The sequence below is a fragment of the Triticum urartu genome, chromosome 4A (assembly GCF_056163025.1).
Source record: "Triticum urartu cultivar PI428250 chromosome 4A, HENAU_Tu73, whole genome shotgun sequence".
Lineage (NCBI taxonomy): Eukaryota > Viridiplantae > Streptophyta > Magnoliopsida > Poales > Poaceae > Triticum > Triticum urartu.
In genome coordinates, this window is record NC_141876.1 from 204518113 (window position 1) to 204538395 (window position 20283).

Here is a 20283-nt window from a genome sequence, read left to right on the forward strand (position 1 = left end):
GGACACATGCCGGCCAACCTAAGTGTTCTGGAGCAGTAGCAATCTACCATGGCTCAGTGGAAGCACTAGGAGACATTTCCCCATAAGAGAGGCTACCAAGAATAAAAACTAGATTGTTGGATCCCACACATACCAAGCATTTCAAAATCATACACACAATATGCTTGATATGTGCAAATACAACATGGCATCACAACAAAACTCCATGACTCAGAGTATTTATTCAAAAGGCTCCGAAGAGTCATACATAGTATGAATTACAATCATGGGTCACATGACCCAACATACAGAGCATACAAGCAATGAAAGCATAACATGTCTGAGTACAGACAACTACAAATGAAAAAGGTTGAGAAGCCTGACTATCTACAAGACCATCCCAAGGGTGCAAGATCGTAGCTCAGGCAAGAAGCTAAATGTCAAAGTCCACGCAGAACTACTAGTGAGACTGAAGTCTCTCTACAAAAACATAAATTAAGCAAACATGAGTACAACTGTACCCAGCAAGACTTATATCAGAACTAGCAACATATGCATTAGTATCAACAAAGGGGGTGGTGGAGTTTAACTGCAGCAAGCCAGCTTTGACTCAGTGGCTATCCTGATCTACGTCTGCAAATAACTCTTTTGGGGTGGCGCACACGAGTCCACATATTCACCAAATCAATACACAACTATGGATCCGTTCCCGTCTCCCTACGAGAACGCCATCCATAACACTCACGCTTATCTTGCGCATTTTAGAGTATCCACTTCACTTGTCCATGAACAATGTAAGCAACACAGTAGTCCATTACCGCGGATGCGACTATTCGAATAGATCATGTTAACCCTGTAGGGGTGTACTTCTTCACACACGCTCTCGCCACTTGCCACCATGTACACGTCGTGTATCTCGGAAACCTTCAAGCGGAAGCCTGGCGAGGGAGTCGGCCACGACCTGACTAACCACACAAGTCTTCAGTCCAGGTTTATCGCCTATTCGGGTTCCATCCGCAAGGAGATTAGGCCGGGGTTTCACTCACGGCCCCAAACTATGAGAGCAGGGTTCCCGAGGCACCAAAAGGGCGTCTTCGTACACCGTGCCTCATGTCTCTACCGCATCATAGCCCAACCCTAGGGTTAGCACTATGCACGGCCCCCAACACATATCCTCAAACACCAGAAACTAGTTGCAACTCCTGGACAGATATCAAGGCGGTTAATAAGTTGAGAGAGCTTGGAGTGCCCGGAGCCCAATGTATGCTAGTAACTGTCTTGGATCATAGACACAGAAGTCAGTTCCTAAGGATGGTTTCAATGAGACAACCCACCATGTACTCCTACATGGCCTCTCACCGCTACCTTTACGAAATCGTGTTCACACAATTAGCTCTCAACAATAAGACATGTTCACCGCATTCCAATTCATCCCCGATGAATCAGACCTGACTAAACTCTAAGCAGTAGCAGGCATGACAACTAGCACGAATGAGTAGGCACATCAGGGCTCAAACAACTCCTACTCATGCTAGTGGGTTTCATCTATTTACTGTGGCAATGATAGGTAATGCAGAGGAAAGGGGTTCAACTACCGCAGCATGTAACAGTTGAATCGTTGTTGTCGTAATGTAGTAAAAGGGAGCAGAAGAGAGAGAGTGGGATTGTATCAGAATGAACAAGGGGGTTTTGCTTGCCTCGCACTTCTGAAGATAGTAAAACTCTTCATCGGTGTCATCGAACTCATCGTCAGAACTACGTCCACTAAAAGGGGACAAATACCGCCAAACATAGAAAGAACACAATCAATGCAATGCAACAAAATGATGCATGAATATGACATGGCAATATACTGTTCATTGAGCTAATGCAACTAGCAACAAGGTAAATGAAATTGGTTTGAACCATAGGTTCAAATTCAAACTCCATATGTTGATATTCAAATGCCATTTAATTTATTTGACCTGATCAGTAGGTTTAACTTGCTTTAACATGCATGAAAATAGCACCACTGGATAGATTGGATTTTTCTGTTCATTTTTCGTATATAACGCTTTTCAAAGTGAGTTATATATTATTTTCTACGATTTTAAGAAGTTTTAACAATTTTCTGGAATTTCCTGGATTATTTTTAATCTAGAAAATTGTTAACTGTGTCAGCATGACATTAGTGCGACGTCAGCAAGTCAACAGGGGCGGACCAGGTTAAACCTGACGCTAGGGCCCACATGTCAGTGTAACAGGGCTAACTAATTAAGTTTAAAACTAAACTAAAGTAATTAGCAGGACGGGCCCCACCTGTCATTGACACAGACTCTTCACAATGATTTAATTAATTTTAACTAAGTTCATTAGGGCACCTTGGCCTACATGTCAGTCTCTAGTTTTAAACTAAACAGGGTGGTTAGTGGCTAATTAAGCCAGACACGTCAGCCCGCCGGAGTTAGTCACCGGTGACCTCTGGCCACGGCGGAAGCACACCGGGAGGCCACGAGAGCGGCGGAGGAATGCACCAGGAGGTAGCCCGTGCGCTCGTGCATCCAGCGGAGGCAACGGCAGGTCGCGGGGTGCCCGGAGTCGACGATGGCGAGCACTTTGGTGGTGGCCGGAGATCGGGCGTCAGCAAAAATGACGCTACAACGAACGACAGGAACAATAGGTCGGGGTTTTGGGCTTCTGGCAGGGCGCTAAGCACGGTGGTATGCTCACCCGCGACGTGCATGAGCTCTAGCCACGGCGGTGAGACGAGCGGCGGCGACCGGTTCTCGGGATCGACAGAAGTGACGGCTATGCGGCAAAATCAAGCACGGGGAGAGAGAGGGGCGACGTAGAAGCTCACAGCAGAGAGCACGAGGTGGTCAGCGAGCTCGGAGACGGCCGTAGTTCAGCGAATCGAGCCACGGCGACTAGCGGGTCCGTGGTAGGAGACGAGCTCGAAGGCATTTCTGCAGGGCGTCCGGGCTCGTGGGACTGGGCGTAGAGGTGCGCCACAACGAGGCGGAGCTCGTGGGCTAGCTGGTTGGGCGTCGGGAGGTCGGTGTCCGTGGTGGTGCTCGTCAGTGTTCTCAGGTGCATCGGGGGGGAGGGGGGGGAGAACGAGGGAGAGAGATAGAGAAGGGGGATGGGCTCGGGAAGAGTCGAGAGGGAGCCAGGGGGTGTGTATCCTCACCCAGGGGTCGGGGATGGGGCAACCAAGCAGGAGGTGGTGCGCGCGTGTGCGCGCATGGCGGCCACACGCCCTCCTACCCACTAGCAGGAGGTTGAAGACGGTGGGCACCTGGTGGGCTGGGCCAGCAGTGCCAGCCCAGGTGGGCTGCATAGTAGCTGGGCTGCAGGTGGGTCTTCTCTCTCTTTTCTTATTTCTGTTTTTTTCTATTTTGCTTTTCTGTTGTTGATTTAGTAAAATACGAAACCACTTCTAAAGCTTCTGAAATTATTTGTGGGCACAATTAGAATTATTTCCGACAACCCCAATTTAGTTTCAGAATTATTTAGGCATTTAAAATAATTATAGCATTTAAATTCCCAAATTCAAATACTTTATGATTTAATTCAAAATTCCACGAATGACCTAGGAATATGTTCATCATTTTTGGTAGAGGTTTTCACCTTTATCAGAAACCATGAACATTTTCAAAGGGCATTTTGGGTTCATTGAAAAAGATTTTATTTGAACCTGTTTGAATTGCATTTGTGCCAGGGTTTATCAGTCCCCATTCCAAATTTTCTTGAATTTAAACATGATGAAAGAATGCTTTGGTGCAATTAGGTACAAGAAATTCTAGGGCTGTGACAACTCACCCCCACTAAACAAGAATCTCGTCCCGAGATTCAAGACGTGAGGTATGAAGATATACGGGACACAAAGCTAACACAATCTTCATGATCCAGGTTGCACTTCATAAGAATGTTGATTCGATCATTAGCTTTGTCTCGACGTCTTGCTTTGAGAACTCCATCCAACATGACAACAAGAAGAAAGGGAAACTCTAGAAGAATCAATCTTCTCAAAGATGGAGCAACTGACGATCAACTCAAGGGATGAGACATAGAACATTTCTCGAGTTGAGACACAAAAAACATATTAGGGGTGATGGAAAAGAAACAAATGACGAAGGTTTAAATTGGTAGGCAACAATTCCATGCTTAATAATATGGTGGACGGGTTCTAGAGTAGCGAGGAGTTAATTGCCATGATTCCATTATGAGGCACCTTAGGGAATGTGACTCGTAGAATTACTCCCTTAAGTGGCAAAAAGAATTACTTTTGATACAAGGATCATTGAAACTCTTCATAGCAGGCTAATCAGTTCATAATCGATAGTTTGAAGGAGTTCGAAATAATGGCATACTCAGACTAGAATGGATGATGTGGACTACCTTGCTGAAGACAACGCAATGGATGAATTTCTGCTTATCATCTAGAAAGGATAGGGGCCAGGGTAAGCCCACTTTTGAAGATGATCCTGAGCAACAATTACTAAGAGGGGAAGCCCATGGAAAAATTGTCACAATGGCGGTGCAAGCTGGGACCAAAATGCAAATGTTGGGAATTTTTCAACCACCATATCTGCCTGCTATTCAGATTTGGTTGGTAACAACATATTTCAGACGTCATGTCTGGAAAATAAAGTTTGCAACACAAACCGACGAGATGACCTTGTGAGATTCTCTAGAAATGAACTACGATAGCAAGCTTCAAAATATGAGCTGGTTCTGCTACTGACATGTGAACACCCTGTCCCAGACAAGCATGACCACATAGTAGTATTACAATAAAACACTACCGAGTTCTAGTTGGGAACCATCATCGAGGATATCAAAGTCCTTGTGCACTCATCAAAGAACTTCTTATACTTGAAAAAATCAATCAGTGGCTTGGTGTGCTAGGAATTACGTATGGAATGAAGATGATCAGTCTATCAGACCATAGAATACTTCACACAGGCATGACTAACTTGGGATGATTCCAGAGGAAGCAAAAACAAGCTCTCTCGAATTCATGGTGGCAACTTCTTTCACCGAACATATACTTCATGAGCTGGACATGAAGATAAGGCTTATAAATGTTTCCAACACTAACTTAGATGTTCAACATGAAGCATGGACAGGATGACAATGTTGTCAATGGGCTCAACAACAATTCATCCAGGTTTCCATATGAGTGGAATTCCACAATTATGTGAACAAGGTGATAGCATTGGTCAGACCCAAAAGATATAATGGTGTATGCTCGAGGAATCAACCACGAGTAAGACAACATTACAAATATCGTTGGTTCTGATTTGATTTGACGATAGCTCATACTCAAATCAAAGATTGGATAAGATAATAGGTCCATTAACTGGTCACAAGGGTCAATCGATGAAAATACCATCTTTCTTCAGCACACATACAAGATATCCCTTAAACTGAACTAAGTCGGACAAACTTTTATCTTCCAACTCTCCAAGTTTTTGTTTAGCTTAACCAACTAGCTCAGGGGTATCTTGCACAAATTCTTGGAAACAGTGGTTTATAAGAAAACCAACTTGATCACGAGCTCAACATAACAGTTAGGGGGAAACTTGGTTATACTTCCGAGAAGATATCCGGAAAATCACGAACCACCGATATGTCTCTAAGCTCGAGAAAAATCTTGATTTTTAGGGCAAGAAGATATGATCAAAAGAGTGAGGGATTAGCACAATCCTAACCCATTGATCGAAGAGTGCACCAGAAATATGGACTAGGTATCACAATCAATCTTAGAACAATGATTCAATAACCAACACGTGAAGAATATTCAAACACCCAATTAAAATGCGCAAACAAGGAGAACATTAGAAGCGGAGAGCATTAGTAACCCGTGATCCTGATAGAAAGATGAGAAGCCTAGTTCTTAATCCCCGTAGAAGAGAAGAGGGTGACTCAGATCAGAAGGACATAGGGTAAATGAGTAAAAAGAGCCTTACGTTCCCTTCCAAAATCAATTCAAGGGCTGTGACAACTCACCCCCACTAAAAAAGAATCTCGTCCCGAGATTCAAGACGTGAGGTAAGAAGACAAAGGGGACACAAGGCTAACACGATCTTCATGAACCAATTGCCCTCCTCGTAGATGTTGATCCATTGCTCCAATTGATCATGACGTCTTGCTTTAGAGATCTTCATCCAACATGCCGACGATAGAGAGAAACTCTACAGGAATCGATCTCCTCAAAGTTCGAGCACTCAAGATCAACTCATGGAGTGAGACGAAAGAACACCCCTTGAGTTGAGACTCAAAACACACATCAGAGGGATGGGCCAATAACAGATGACAAAGATTCAGTTTGGTAAGCAACAATGCCATGCTGGAGTAGGATGGTGCTTGGTTTTCAAGGTAGTGAGGAGATAATTGCCATGATTCCATAACAGGACACCTAGGGGAAGGTGACTCATAGAATTATTCCCTTAAGTGGCAAAAAGAATTACTTTTGATACAGAGATCATTGAAACTCTCTATACCAGCTGAAGTAAAATCACAAATGATCATTTTAAAGAGTTCGAAGGAATGGCATACTCGGACTAGAATGGATGATGTGGACTACCTTGTTGAAGAACGCAATGAATGATTTTTGCTTATCACCTAGAAATGGATGGGACCCATGGTAGGACCACTTCTGAAGATGAGCCTGAACAACAAGTACTGAGAGGGGAAGCCCATGGGAAATTGGCACAATAGCGGTGCAAGCTGGGAACAAAATGCAAATGTTGGGGATTTTTCAACCATCATATCTGCCTAAGATTCAGTTCTGGTTGGTAACATGATATTTCAGACAACATGTCTGAAAAGGAAAGGTTGCAACACAAATCGATGAGATGACGTTGCGAGATTCTCGGGATATGAACTACGATAGCAAGATCCAAAACATGAGTTGGTTCTGCTACACGCTTGTGAACACATTGTCCCAGAAAAGCATGACCACATAGTAGTCTTACAACAAAAATACTACCGAGTTCTGGTTCGGACCATCATTGAGATTAACGGAATCTCTTGCATGAACTAGTATTATCTCAACAAACTCCTTATCCTTGAACAAATCAATCAGTGGCTTTAGGTGCTAGGGAATACATATGGAATGAAGATGATCAGTCAATCAGACCATAGAATACGTTGCACATGCATGACTAACTTGGGATGATTCCAAAGGAAGCAAAACTAACTTTCTCGAATTCACGGCGGGAACTTGCACCAAATGCACATGAACTAGAGGAAGTCACTTCTTCATGAATGGGACATGAACATAATGCTTATATAAGTTTCCAACACTAATTTAGATGTCCAACATGAATCATGGACAAGATGAAAATGTTGTCAGTGGGCTCAACAACAATCCATCCACGCTTACATATAGATGGAATTCTACAATTAAGTGAACACGGTGATACCATTGGTCAGACCAAAATATGTAATGGTGTATGTTCAAGGGGTCGACCAAGAGTAAGACAACATTATGAACATCGTTGGTTCTGATTTGATTTGAGGACAGCCCACACAAAAATCAAAGATTTGGGTAAGACAATAGATCGAACAACTGATCATGAGGATCAATCAATGAAGATATCATGTTTCTTCAACAAACACATAAAAAGATATCCCTTAGCAATGAACTAAGTCGGACAAGCTTCCATCTTCCAACTCTCCAAGTTGTTGTTTAGGTCAATCAACTAGTTCAGGGTATCGAACACATAATTCTTAGACAAGGGGTGGTTTATAAGAAAACCAACTTGATGGCGAGCTCTACATAACGGTTAGGGGACAACCTGGTGATTCTTCTGAAAGGATATTTAGAAAATCACGAACCACCGATATGTTATTAAGCTCGGGAACAATATTGCTTCTCAGGGCAAGATGATATGATCAAAAGAGCGAGTGATTTCACGTGAAGAATCAACATCTTCGGCAATTGATCCTTAAGGAGGCTCATGAATCACTTCTCACGATTTATCCTGGTAGTACTAAGATGTATCAGGACCTACGCCAGAGGTTTTGGTGGACTAGGATGAAGAGAGAAATCTCTTAGTTCATTGCTAACTGTGACGTTTGTTGTCGCGTTAAGGCAGAGCATCAGAGACCTGCTGGCACCCTTCAGCCCTTAGCTATTCCTGAGTGGAAATGGGATAACGTTGGTATGGATTTTATCACCGGCTTTCCCAGGACCAAGAGATGGAATAACGCTATATTCATAGTCATTGATCGTCTTTCCAAAGTGGCTCACTTCCTACTTGTTAGAGAAAGTATCACTACTAGTCAGCTCGCTGACTTATATATTTTGTCGAATAGTGTCACTTCATGGTGTCCCACTAGAGATAAATTCAGACCCTAGTAGTCTTTTCACTTCTCATTTCTGGGAGAGTTTCCATACTGCCATGGGAACCCATCTTTCCTTCAGTATTTCTTTCCACCATTAGTTAAGTGGTCAGATGGAAAGGGTCAACCTAATTCTCAAAGACATGCTCAGTGCTTGCGTTATCTCATTCGGTATGTATTGGGAGAAGTGCCTGCCTTTCGCCGAGTTTGCTTATAACAATAGTTACCAATCCAGCCTTAAGAGAGCACCCAATCCAGCCTTAAGAGAGCACCCTTCGAGATCCTGTATGGACGAAGATGTCGAACACCATTGAACTGGTCAGAAATGGGAAAGACAATTCTTTGGACCGGATATGATTCGGGAAGCAGAAGAGCAAGTTCGCATTATTTGTGAGAATTTGAAAACAGCCCAGTCTCGTCAAAGGAGCCAGTATTACTGTCGTCATAAGGAAGTGGCTTATGAATTTGGCGACAAGGCTTACCTTCGGGTTACTCCTTTGAAGGGTACCCATCATTTCGGTATCAAGGGCAAGTTGGCTCCTGTTACATTGGTCCTGAGCCCCAGGCACCTAGTCTAGTGTTGTTGTCTTCTCACCAGCGCAGAGCTAAGCACTACTAGGGAAAAGGCTAGCGGCAGTGCGTGTTTTAGGTGTATCGGTAGCACGGGGACTGGCGCTACTAATAAGGCGCTACAGCTAACACGTAGCAGTAACGCGTGCTCACCAGCGCTACTGCTACACAAGTGTAGTAGCAGCGCGCTTAATGGAAGCTCGCTACTGCTAATAGCTATAGCGCGCTTCTCCTGTGCGCGCTACTGCTACTATCGCGCTATTGCTAACTTTTGTCCACTCGCTACTGCTAATTTTAGTAGTTTTTTTGTTTTTTCAGCATATTTGTTTTGTATTTGAACAGGCTTTATAGAAGAATCTTTAGCACATACAAATGTCATCATGATACACATACAAATGCCTGCGAGACCACAAATGAAATCATAGCATATACATACAAATAGTCTCATCATAATCATCATCCAACACAAAGTGGTATCTTGTCATCATCTCAAAAATAGCGATACATGCAAGTCTCGAATACTTGCAACTACAACGTCATCCATCTAAACAAAGGTATATGCGAGAAGAGCTATCACTATGAGTGAGAGCGGAACTATGCAGTACATGAGGTGGCGGTTACGAGTCCTCTCTCGCGCTAGCGTGAACCTCAAGTAACTAGCTTCTCCTTCTTGTCTGCTTTTGAAGCCTTTATGGCTGGCGCCCGAGAACCCATTCACTTGCGCCTGACACTCATGTCACTCGTTGTACACCCCCAGAACCTTCCCTTTGTACACGACATAGCACTTCCATCTCGCCATCAAGAAACTAGGTACTTGTTAGAGATGCATGTTCATGAAGAGGATGTACAATCATATATATGCGACAAAATATACTAGAGCAAAACCAAAAAAGAACAGGTTAGCAACTAGATGCAACATACAGTACACAAATTAATTAACTAGAGGTACGCAGGTCATCGTACGCAAACTAACAAAGTAGTGTTACGCAAGTTCGGCAGGGACCATGGACATCACAAAGTTTCATCACTACAAAAAGTATACAAGTTCAACCGACACATATCATCATCATCGGCATCATAAATCACTAGAAGTTCCATCCTTCCATATCATTGAGGATGGACCCTAGATTCTTGAATGGCGTGAGGTCTAAACATTGCATGCCTATGCGAGTTCGGACGTCAGCTCGCGATATAGGGCCGTGGTGGAACATCCCCTTCTCATCGACGACTTCTTTCATGACGATCATCGCAATGTCGCTTTGGATGCGAAAGAAGTCATCTCTGAGTTTATAATCTGCTTCTCCATGAGATTCTAGCCACTTGTGTATATGATCATCATTTTCTGCTTCTCATGCGAAGCTTTTGGTGATCCGTGTTGAACAGAATCATGAGATGGACGATGTAGAATCTATCCTTCTTGCTTGGTTTTGGGACATGGATGCAGGAGGAGTTAGTTTTATGCGCGAAACCCATCTTCTTGTTTCTTTGTTTCCCGATCTGCATGTGGCCACCTCTAATGCTGAAGCCTTGGAGAGCATCATCTAGAATATTCATTATGTGGGTGTAGTCTTTTTTCTCGTAGTCTCTGGAAGGGTCAAAAGGACGGCGCACCCGTTGCTGTGGGGAAAAGACACCTGAAATTATTCCCCATATGAGAGAGAAGGAATGATTGAAATGTACGAAATGGTTGTCCGGAACTGACTTACTTTGGATGATAAGGCACGAGGATAATTTCCCGGTCCTTATTCTGTACCATGAAGTTTTGGAGGTACTCCCTAGCAGTTTGACGCTCAAAGTTGCCGAGACTCAAGAAAGACTTGTGCATGTAGTACGGATCCGCCACACAGATTTGCGAGACTTCTTCACTCTTCATGACGGAGCTCATATGTAGCGCAAAAAGGCGGACGATTGTAAAATCGAGCCGTCTTGTCAGAAACATCTCAAAGATATGGTCAAACCGCAAGAAGAACACCTCCGCAGGCCGTGTGTCAACGTAGCACTTCCCCTCAGGCACACGAGGCGTGTATGTCGGATATCCTAGATCCCTTGAGGCTAGTAGGCTTTTCTCAGTCGACAACACATGGTCGTGCAGTCTCCTGAGATCCCCTGATAGTGCCTCCAGCGGTTTCGGCGGTAGAATCGGCTCGCCCATGAGATGGAACATGGCCGCACCTTTCACAGGTACACTCTCTTCAGAATGCATCGTCTGGCTTCTTTGTGCTCTGGCTTGTTTGGGGGCAGTTATCTTCCCGGATCTCTTCCTCTCTTTTTTCTTGGGCACACTTTCCAGACCCTTCCTTAATCTCTGCCCCAGGGTTCCCGGGCTAAACACTATACGACCCCCGGCTAGTTGAGCTAGTGTTGAGGCGACAACTTCAGGCATGTCCTGTGAGGAATTCATGAAGAGAGACTTTTTGCAATCCTTCCAACGACCTTCCTGCCCGGGCATATCATCCATATCCTCATTAGCATGCTGATAGCCCGATTCGCCATATGGTTGACTCATCATATCTATGTCACAGTCATATGCATTTGTATTGAGGAAACCCATAGGGTCGACCTCTGTCTCATCATCCATTCTCTGTTCTACAAGACTGATTACATTAGCCAGTACTATTGCACCCCCTTCATCACGTCGTCCGCCACTCTCACTCGGCACTACATGAGCTGGTAATTGCGTAGGCGAGGTGGTGGTCTCCGCACATGCTTGTTGATGTGTGGTTATTGGTGTGCTCTCGTCCGGCTCCAGACGAATAAGAATCTTCGGCCATAGCAGCACCCAACCCTTGCAGTTTCCAATCCGTGGAGGGGTCTCGTCATCCTCTCCCATGGGATATATCGGAGGAGGCAAATACTCGTGCCCCGATTTCACACTGGACAACTTAACCCTGAAGTGCCTAGCAGGGATCGGCTGGTTGTGGAACGTGGGTTGCATGGGGTTCATTATCATCCCCTTTCCCACATCCACCTTCTGGCCTTTGATCAAGTAGAGTATGGTGCACGGGGTTTCTTCGCCTTGCAAACACATATGTCTCTGGCGTAAAACATCCGAAAGGCAACAAAAATGGAATATTCTATATATATATATATATATATGTTGGTGCGACATGTAATTACCGTGACGGCATCGAGCTCAGCCAAAGACGAAGGTCCACCTAGTGCGCCAGAGACTGAGGACGGCTGCTATGAGTGGGAGCGACCGCGAGAGGAGGCCCGGTTGCGTGAGCAAGTGATGGTGCGGTGTTGTTGTTGTTCATGGAGTTGCTCCCGACGAAAATGGGCATCAGGAAATCATGTACCGTCTTGTCTGGATTTTCTTCGTCCTGTTGATGATAGCTGGAACCAAGTTAGTAGCGAAATCATTTCTGCAGGCAGTTACAGCTGCATTGACTGCCTGCTGTAGCAACTCATCTTTCTCCTCGGCTGTTTTTTCCGCGTCCTCAGCTGCTTTTTTCTCGACCGCAAGCTTCACCTTTGCGTCGATGTCCGCCTGACAAAACTTCTTTTTCTGCTTCTTGGCCTCCGGGCCCTTGTTGTAAAACACCTTCCACGTGGCGCTGTCTCTAGTGCCGTGCACACGACCATATTGCGGCCGCTGGCCCAAAGGGAGTCCCTTAAGTTCGTTCAAGGCCCGGTTGAGAGGGGTGTCCCACTTGGGCCTCGTCGGAGAAGTAGGGCTTTCGGCTGCAAGCTGGTGATGCTTCTCTAGTAGTCTAATCAATTTCCTCATGATCTGGTCCATGTAAAAAACCTTTTTCTCCTTGTCCCACTTGTAGCGGGCCCTGATGAAGTCACGCTCCAAGGGGTTGGTGAACTTCGCGAAGTGGTCTGGGAGAACCGCGGCTTCACGTTTCACGTCCTCCTTATCCCATATGGGCCTTTTACCGAGGTAGCCACGGCTTCTGAGGTGATGCTTCCCCGTGTTCCTTTGCTGAACGCTCTTGAATTTCGCAGCCTTAGCCTTGGCTGCCTCGGTAGCGCAAGTGTTCTTGAACTTTTCGAACTCCTCTACCGTAAGTGTCAGATTTTCCTCCAGAATCTCGGATAGGGGTTCGCCAGCCTCAATAGCTTGTTTCACCCTCCTTTCCAGGAGGCCAAATCATTTGCTAAACATGCCCATGGCATGATTGTTAATCTTTTTCATCTTCGGATCATCCCACGGTTGTTCTATGTTATCATCCCGATCGGGGAACTTGAATCTCTTGTGCAACTTCGTTAGGAGCAACTGCGTCAAATGTTCTTTACTCCTTAAGTCATCATCGCTGATGCTCGCGCATTCCCGTAGGATGCATCCTAATTGGTTCCCATAGCTCTTGCGAGGTTCTTTCGGCTCTAATGGCTCAAACTTGCCAGGTGCCATCTTTGTGATCACAAGTCGTCCAATCCCTAGTTTGTTAGGTTTTCGTGTCCTCTGTTTCTTATGCTTCCTCTTTTGGGTAGCGGCATCGGCGCCGGTACCTTCCCCGCCAGTATCTTCCCCGCTGGTACCTTCCCCGCCGGTCTCGGCGTTGCCATCAGTGCCGGCGCCGTCGGTGTCGATGTCGGCGTCAGTACCATCATCGAGGCCGACCTGCAAACCTTGCTTAGCAGTCAAATAGTCGAGGTACTCTTGTTCACCCTCATAATCCATCTCGTCTGCATCTTGGTCAGAAGGCCCAGTTTCTTCGTTGTTCGACATGTTTTCTATGATTAAGTGTCCTCGTTTATTTCTAAAAGTATGAATAAATGAGAAATGACATAAAAAAGAAATCTATGTGCCAGCACTCGATATGCCAACTATGTAGCACAAATCATGCCTTTATTCACGGCAAATTTCGGCATGACCTTTGCTAAAAAATGGACATATCGAGCGCCTGAAATTCACTGGAACGGAAATGAATCAACATTCCAGCGTAACATAGGCCACTCGAATCATTTACCAAAATTGAACCAAACCATCACATGTCCAAATGACATGTTCAAATTCCAAACATGACATGTCCAAAACATGACATATCCACATACCACATGTCCAGTTCAAATTTTCATATAAATTTAGCCTACCTAAATTTGCTTTAACAAGGGATGTTGATTTGGACAATTGCTTAAATGCTGCCTTTTCTTTTAACTACAATTTCTTAACCCTAAATTTCTGTCCTATTTTAAAACCTGGATAAATTCATAACTAAATAGATAACCTAATTAACCTACTGCCCAAACTAAAACCTAAGTAAATTAACCGAAGAACCCTAGCTAGCAGAGAGGGCGGGTTTATAGAGGGTGCAGGGGCGACGAGGCAGGCCCAATGACGGCCGAGGTTGGGAGGAGAGGAAGCAGAGGAGGGAGGCGAGGGCCGATGGGTCGGGGGAGAACACGCCGTGGTCGGGGGCGAGCGCCGGCCGGGGTCAGGGGCGAGCACCGGGGCGCGGCGGTGCGACGGGGGAGAGAGTGGGGATTTGGGGGGAAAAGAGGCGGGATGAAGCATGGAGAGTGAGAATTTTGGGTTAAGTGGACGTAGCAGTAGCGCGTTTAGACAAAACGCGCCGCTACTACCTTCACTAGCTATAGCGGTTTAGATAAAACGCACTGCTACTACCTTCACTAGCTGTCGGTTTAGATAAAACGCGCTGCTACTACCTTCACTAGCTGTAGCGGTTTTATAATGAAATCGCTACTGCTAGCTTGACTGTAGCTGTTTTATAAGGAAATGCTACTGCCAGTTTTCCTTTTTCTTTTCCTTTATTTTCTCCCACTTTTATTTCCCGGGAGCAGTGAACGAAGGGAAGGCGATATATATTGCATTATTTGACGGTTAAATATGTATACAAAATAGGAACATATATATTACATCATTGGACCATGCATAATAATGGCTAAGTGTGTATACAAAATAGGAACATATATATATAGTACATCATTTGACCGATAACATATGGTTCCTCAGCGCTGATGTTTTTGTTTTTGAGTCAGCTTCTTTCCCTTCTTGTTCGTCGAAGAATAATTGAGCCCCTCATTGTGACTTTGCCTTTTCCATGGAGTACGATTTTTCTTAGGTAATGTAGTATTGATTCTTCTTTTGACGTATACTTCATCATCATCGTCATCTTCCCTCATTGGGTTGCCGTACTGATCATAGTCTTCCTCGTTGGCGACTCCATCCATTCCAATGATGTTCCTTTTGCCTCTTCTCACGACAACACGACTGGGATTGCATGGGTTGGTTATGAAGAAGCATTGTGTCATGTGCTTAGCGTGTACCCATGGCTCGTGTTTGCCGATAGCGTTCACGGTAGCGCTCTTGGCGTCGGGTATAGTCATGGTAGTGAAAATCCGGTTTTCTCTTTCGACATTCTTAGCCCATCTGACACGGAACATCGTCGTGTTGTGCAGTCTAGATTAGTCAAGCTCCCAGATCTCCTCGACCCTTCCATAAAATCGTTCAGTTGCGCCGTTGTCGCTGCCGGTCATGCATTCCATCGTCACCCCTGAGTTCTGATCATCGCTGTCCATATCTTTGGCCTCCGTGTAGAACGTGTATCCATTGATATCATATGCCTGATAGGTTACGAGGTTGGGCGAGGGGCCATGTGCTAAGGCGTATATGAGCAATCCGTCCTTAGAGCCCTTCTCCGGGGGATTAGCAATAATATGCTCTTTGAACCAATGCAAGAAAGTGGAGTTGTGCTCTCTAGTAACTTCGGCGTCCGTCCTGCATACCCCCCGGTCACGATACTTCTTTGCGATAATTTCTTTGTGCAGTGCCACGAAAGGATCTACCTCGTCTAGGTGTTGTAGCACTACCAAGTTTTCTCTGTCAAAGTCGTTGCGTCGATCTGAGTATGCCACGTGCAGTTCCCTACTACCGTTGCAGTGACCTTCTCCTTCGAGCCTCCCATCGTGCTTGTTAACGGGCACACCAACACTAACACCAGGCAGCTAGTCTGCGCCATATAGAAAATTCTCACAGAAAGAGATGCACTCTTCTGTCACATAGCCCTGGATGATGCTTCCATCCGGACGAGACATGTTATGAACGAATCCTTTGATGATCCCATTTATCCTCTCAAACGGCATCATGTTGTGCAGGAATGACGGCCCCAGGTCTATTATGTCATCCACAATATGGACACACAGATGCAGCATCACGTCAAAGAACGCAGGCAGGAAGTACATCTCAAGCTCATTCAGTATCACAACGATCTCTTCCTGTAGCCTTCGGAGCTGCTTCACACTGATCGACTTTCGAGAGATGACGTCGAAAAAGTTGCAGAGACCAATAAGCGTGTCACGGACGTGCTTGTCCAGTATCCCTCTAAGGGCAACAGGTAGTATCTGCATCATCATCACATGACAGTCATGGGACTTCATCCCGCTGAACCTTTTCTTGTCTGTGTCTAGATATCTGTTTATCTTGCCACAGTAACCAGAACTAACTTTGACTCCGGTAAGGCACCTAAAGAATTGATGGATCTCAGCCTGACTTAATGTGAAGCAAGAAGGGGGCAATAATCCTCTTTCTTTATTTTCTTGCCCTTCTTCTCCCGTGCCTCTGTCTCCGTCTCTGTCTCGTCTGACATTTTACGGGGCGGCATGTGCAGATCTTCCCTGTTTTTCAAATCTTGCAAGTCTTTTCTTGCCTTCGGCCCATCCTTGGTCATATCCAACATGTTCATCAGTGTTGCGAGCAAGCTCTCAAGGACATTCTTACAGATATGCATTTGATCAAGGCAATGAGGTGTATCGAGTTTGTGCCAGTACTCCAAGTCCCAGAACACAGACCTCGTCTTCCATACCTTCAGCAGCGGCTCCGGCGCCTTTCTCATCGTCTTTCCCGGCACGGGGCACTCCTTCCAGTTTTTCAACAGCCCATCGATTTCGGCACCGCTCCGCTTAAGTGGAGGTCCTCGATGCTCAGCGTGACCATTGAATAGATCTCCACGGTTTCTCCATGGGTCGTCATGTTTGAGCCCTCTTCGATGCCCAATGTACACGATTTTCCCAGACCCACCATCTTTCCTTGACGTTAGCTGCTGAGACGTTGTATCATCCATGCACCGCGTGCATCCGCAATATCCATGGCACACCTGGCCTGCCACATATCCGTAACCGAGATAGTCCTACACTGTCGTGATCAGCGCGGCTCTCATGTTGAAATACTCGCGTTTGCTGGCGTCCCATGTCTTGGCCGGTGTTTTCCATAACGTGTCTAACTCCTCTTGAAGTAGCCCCAGATACAAATTAATATTATTTCCTGGTTGTTTCAGCCCTTGAATAAGCATGCTCATGTGAATGTACTTCGATTTCATGCACAACCATGGGGGGAGGTTGTACATCCGTACAAACACGGGCGATGTGCTATGGTTGGTGTTTTGGTTGCCAAACGGGTTCATGCCAACGGTACACGCGCCGAGCACGATGTTCCTTGCATCACATTCAAAATACCGATAGAAGCTGTTCAACGCTCTCCACTGGCTTCCATCCTTGACGTGTCTCAGCTTCGGATCATCTCCATCATAGGGATTCTTCCTCTCCGCGTGCCAGCGCATTAGCTTTGCTTCCTTGGGATCTACAAAATACCTTTGGAGACAGGGAGTGATCGGTAAGTACCATACCACTTTCTGGGGACATTTCTTCCCGGCCTTCTTGTATCGAGAAGCATTGCACACCGGACAGCTTGTTTTTTCTGCGTGCTCCTTCCGATAAATTATGCAATTGTTGATGCATGCATGGTATCTAACGTGTGGCAGATCAAATGGGCACACGATCTTCTTGGCCTCATCAACACTACTAGGACATAGATTACCTGCGGGAAGAACATCCTTTAGGTACTTGAGATGCTCATCGAGGCTAGTGTCGGTCCATTTGTTTTTAGCCTTCGTTTTCAGGAGTTGGAGCGTGAAACTCAAGCGGGTCACCTCAGGATTGCAACCATCATACAATGGAGTGTTCGAGTCTACCACCAGTTGCTCTAGCTTAGCCTCCTCTCTAGAAGCAGCTCTCTCAGTACTCGTCTCCTTGCGAAGCAATGCTTGAACATGAGGGTCCCGCATGATTGAACTTAGTACCGACGAACTCTGCTGCGTGGAGTCCATGTCGTTCTCTCCGCCGCCATGTCTGGCCCCTTCTCCGCCGCCATGTCCGACCTCATTCCCGCCGCCATGATCGATCATCTCTTTGTCTTGCCCCGTGTCATCATTGCCTGCCCCGTCGGCATCCTCAACATCGTCATCCTCATCTTCAATTATCCACCAAGTATAGCCATTCATGAAACCAGTCATGAGCAGGTGCGCTTCGACACAACCATCGTCATGGGGGTCGAGCCAAACTATTCCTTTGCATTTTCGACACGGACATAAAACTTCTGTCCGGCTATTTTCTTTCATGTCCTGCACCGCCGACCGCAACCACTTGTCCACCATCGTTCCACTGACCATCGTCAACTCCGCACGGTAATAATAAACAAATTGATTATAAAAATGCATGCATGCATCAAAGTTATACAAAAATTCGGCATGACCTTCCTTAAAAATAGGACATATATAGATCTAGAGTTTGCCCGGAATTCACCGAAACGGAAATAAATCGACATTTCGGCAAAACATAGGCAACTCAAAAGCACAATTTGGCATCAACTCATGCCACACACACAATTTCCATAAACATATCATACACATAAATATATTTCCATTTTGCAAAAGCATGAAATTTTAATCACCTATATCTCGAGATCGAGCACACGGCGGAGATGATGATGTAGGGAGATCAAAAGTGCACAAAGCTCTTCTTGACAAAGATAGATCTAGTGAGGGGGAAAATAGGCCACTTAACTAAATACTACATCTACCTAGCTACCTAATTTGGAAGGAGACAACTTCAACTAGTGGAGGGGCAAGGAAAAAGAGAAACGAGATGCATTAATGGAGGTGGTGTAGTTAGGTAGGAGTAATGAAGAGAGAGAAAGGTAGGTAGAAGAGGGAGAGTAATGGGGGAGAAGTATTGAGGAAGAAGAAGAGTGTGAGTGGGAGAGGTAGGGGAAAGGGAGAGGAGGGGGAGGGGGAGGGTGGGTGGGTGGGGAAAGGTGGTGGGTGCAGATTAGCAGTAGCGCGGGACGTAAAACGCGCTGCTGCTAAGAAAGTAGCAGCAGCATGCCTTCAGTACAAGCGCTACTGCTAACCGGGACCAAAAGTGTTCCTGATTTGAAAATTAGCAGCAGCGACCTCACAAAAACCATGCTACTGTTACAGCTATAGCAGTAGCGCGGTCGCAGCACCGCGCTGCTGCTAAATGGAGTTGGGTGGGCACTGTCGGTCCATATTTGTAGCAGCGCGGGTTACGCCGAGCGCGCTACTGCTAAGCACTTGTCAGTAGCGGGTTTTCCACACCCGTGCTACTGCTAATTAGTAGCAGTGCTCCTTTTTGAGCCGCGCTGCTGCTAAGATTCTGTGTATAGGGTTTTCCCTAGTAGTGAAGTGCTGCCGCTAGTCATGGGAGGGAGTCCCCGAGGCCTGAGGGCGGCACTCGTAAGACTCCGGGGCGTGTACAACCCCACTCATTATTACGTGAGAGTGTCACAAGCGGAGATCATCATAGGCGCGAGCCTTACTTCATATCGCCAGACGAGGGCCTCGCCTTGCGCCACCCTCGACCACCACTGGGGGTGACCGGTAAACAGGACGACACCAGGGGGCAAAGGGGACGGCAGCGGCGCCCTCGGCGACCACGGGTCCTCCGCCGGGGGAAGGCTCGCCGGCACCTCCTCGGAAGAGGGCCTACCTCCGGGGGATGTCTTGCTCCGTGCGATGCGGGGAGGGGCCTTGCTCTCGGCTCCTCCCCAGCAGCCCCCAGTGCGCTCCCCCTGGCGAAAGGGGGGCCGTCGAGCTGGGGCCGCCGTGCACCACCGTGACCCGATCCTCCTGCGACCCATGGTTAGCGTAAGCTTGTTCTTGAGAGATTAGTGGTACCCTATAGTTGTTGTTGCTGGCATGGTTGGTGAGGCTTCCGAGAGGCTCCTGGAAAGCCCCAGTTTCTAGTGCTTCCTCCTCCCAGCTCGGCTCGAGGAACGAGCCAGGGTCGTCTTCCAGTGCGTACTCCTGGTCCATCATGCGGGGTAAGTAGGGCTTCGAGGCCGCCGCCTCGAAGACCTTGCCGTAATGCCCCATGCTCCATGTCGCCCGGCCCAGCGCATCGCCCAGGGGTTAGTAGGGCGGCGTCCCACCGGGGCCGTAGGCGGGGATGCTCGTACCTGTGCTCGTTGGAGGTGGCGAGGGTGCGATTGGGCGCCCGGTGCCGTTGGTCACGCCAATGTCGATGGAGCCCAGCGGCACGCCCGGGGGCGCGCGGGCGCGGCGAGGCCCGCCATGCGATCTGACCGCGACCTGAGGTGTGAGCAGGGATCAGAAGGGAGGCGCTCCCGAGGCCGCG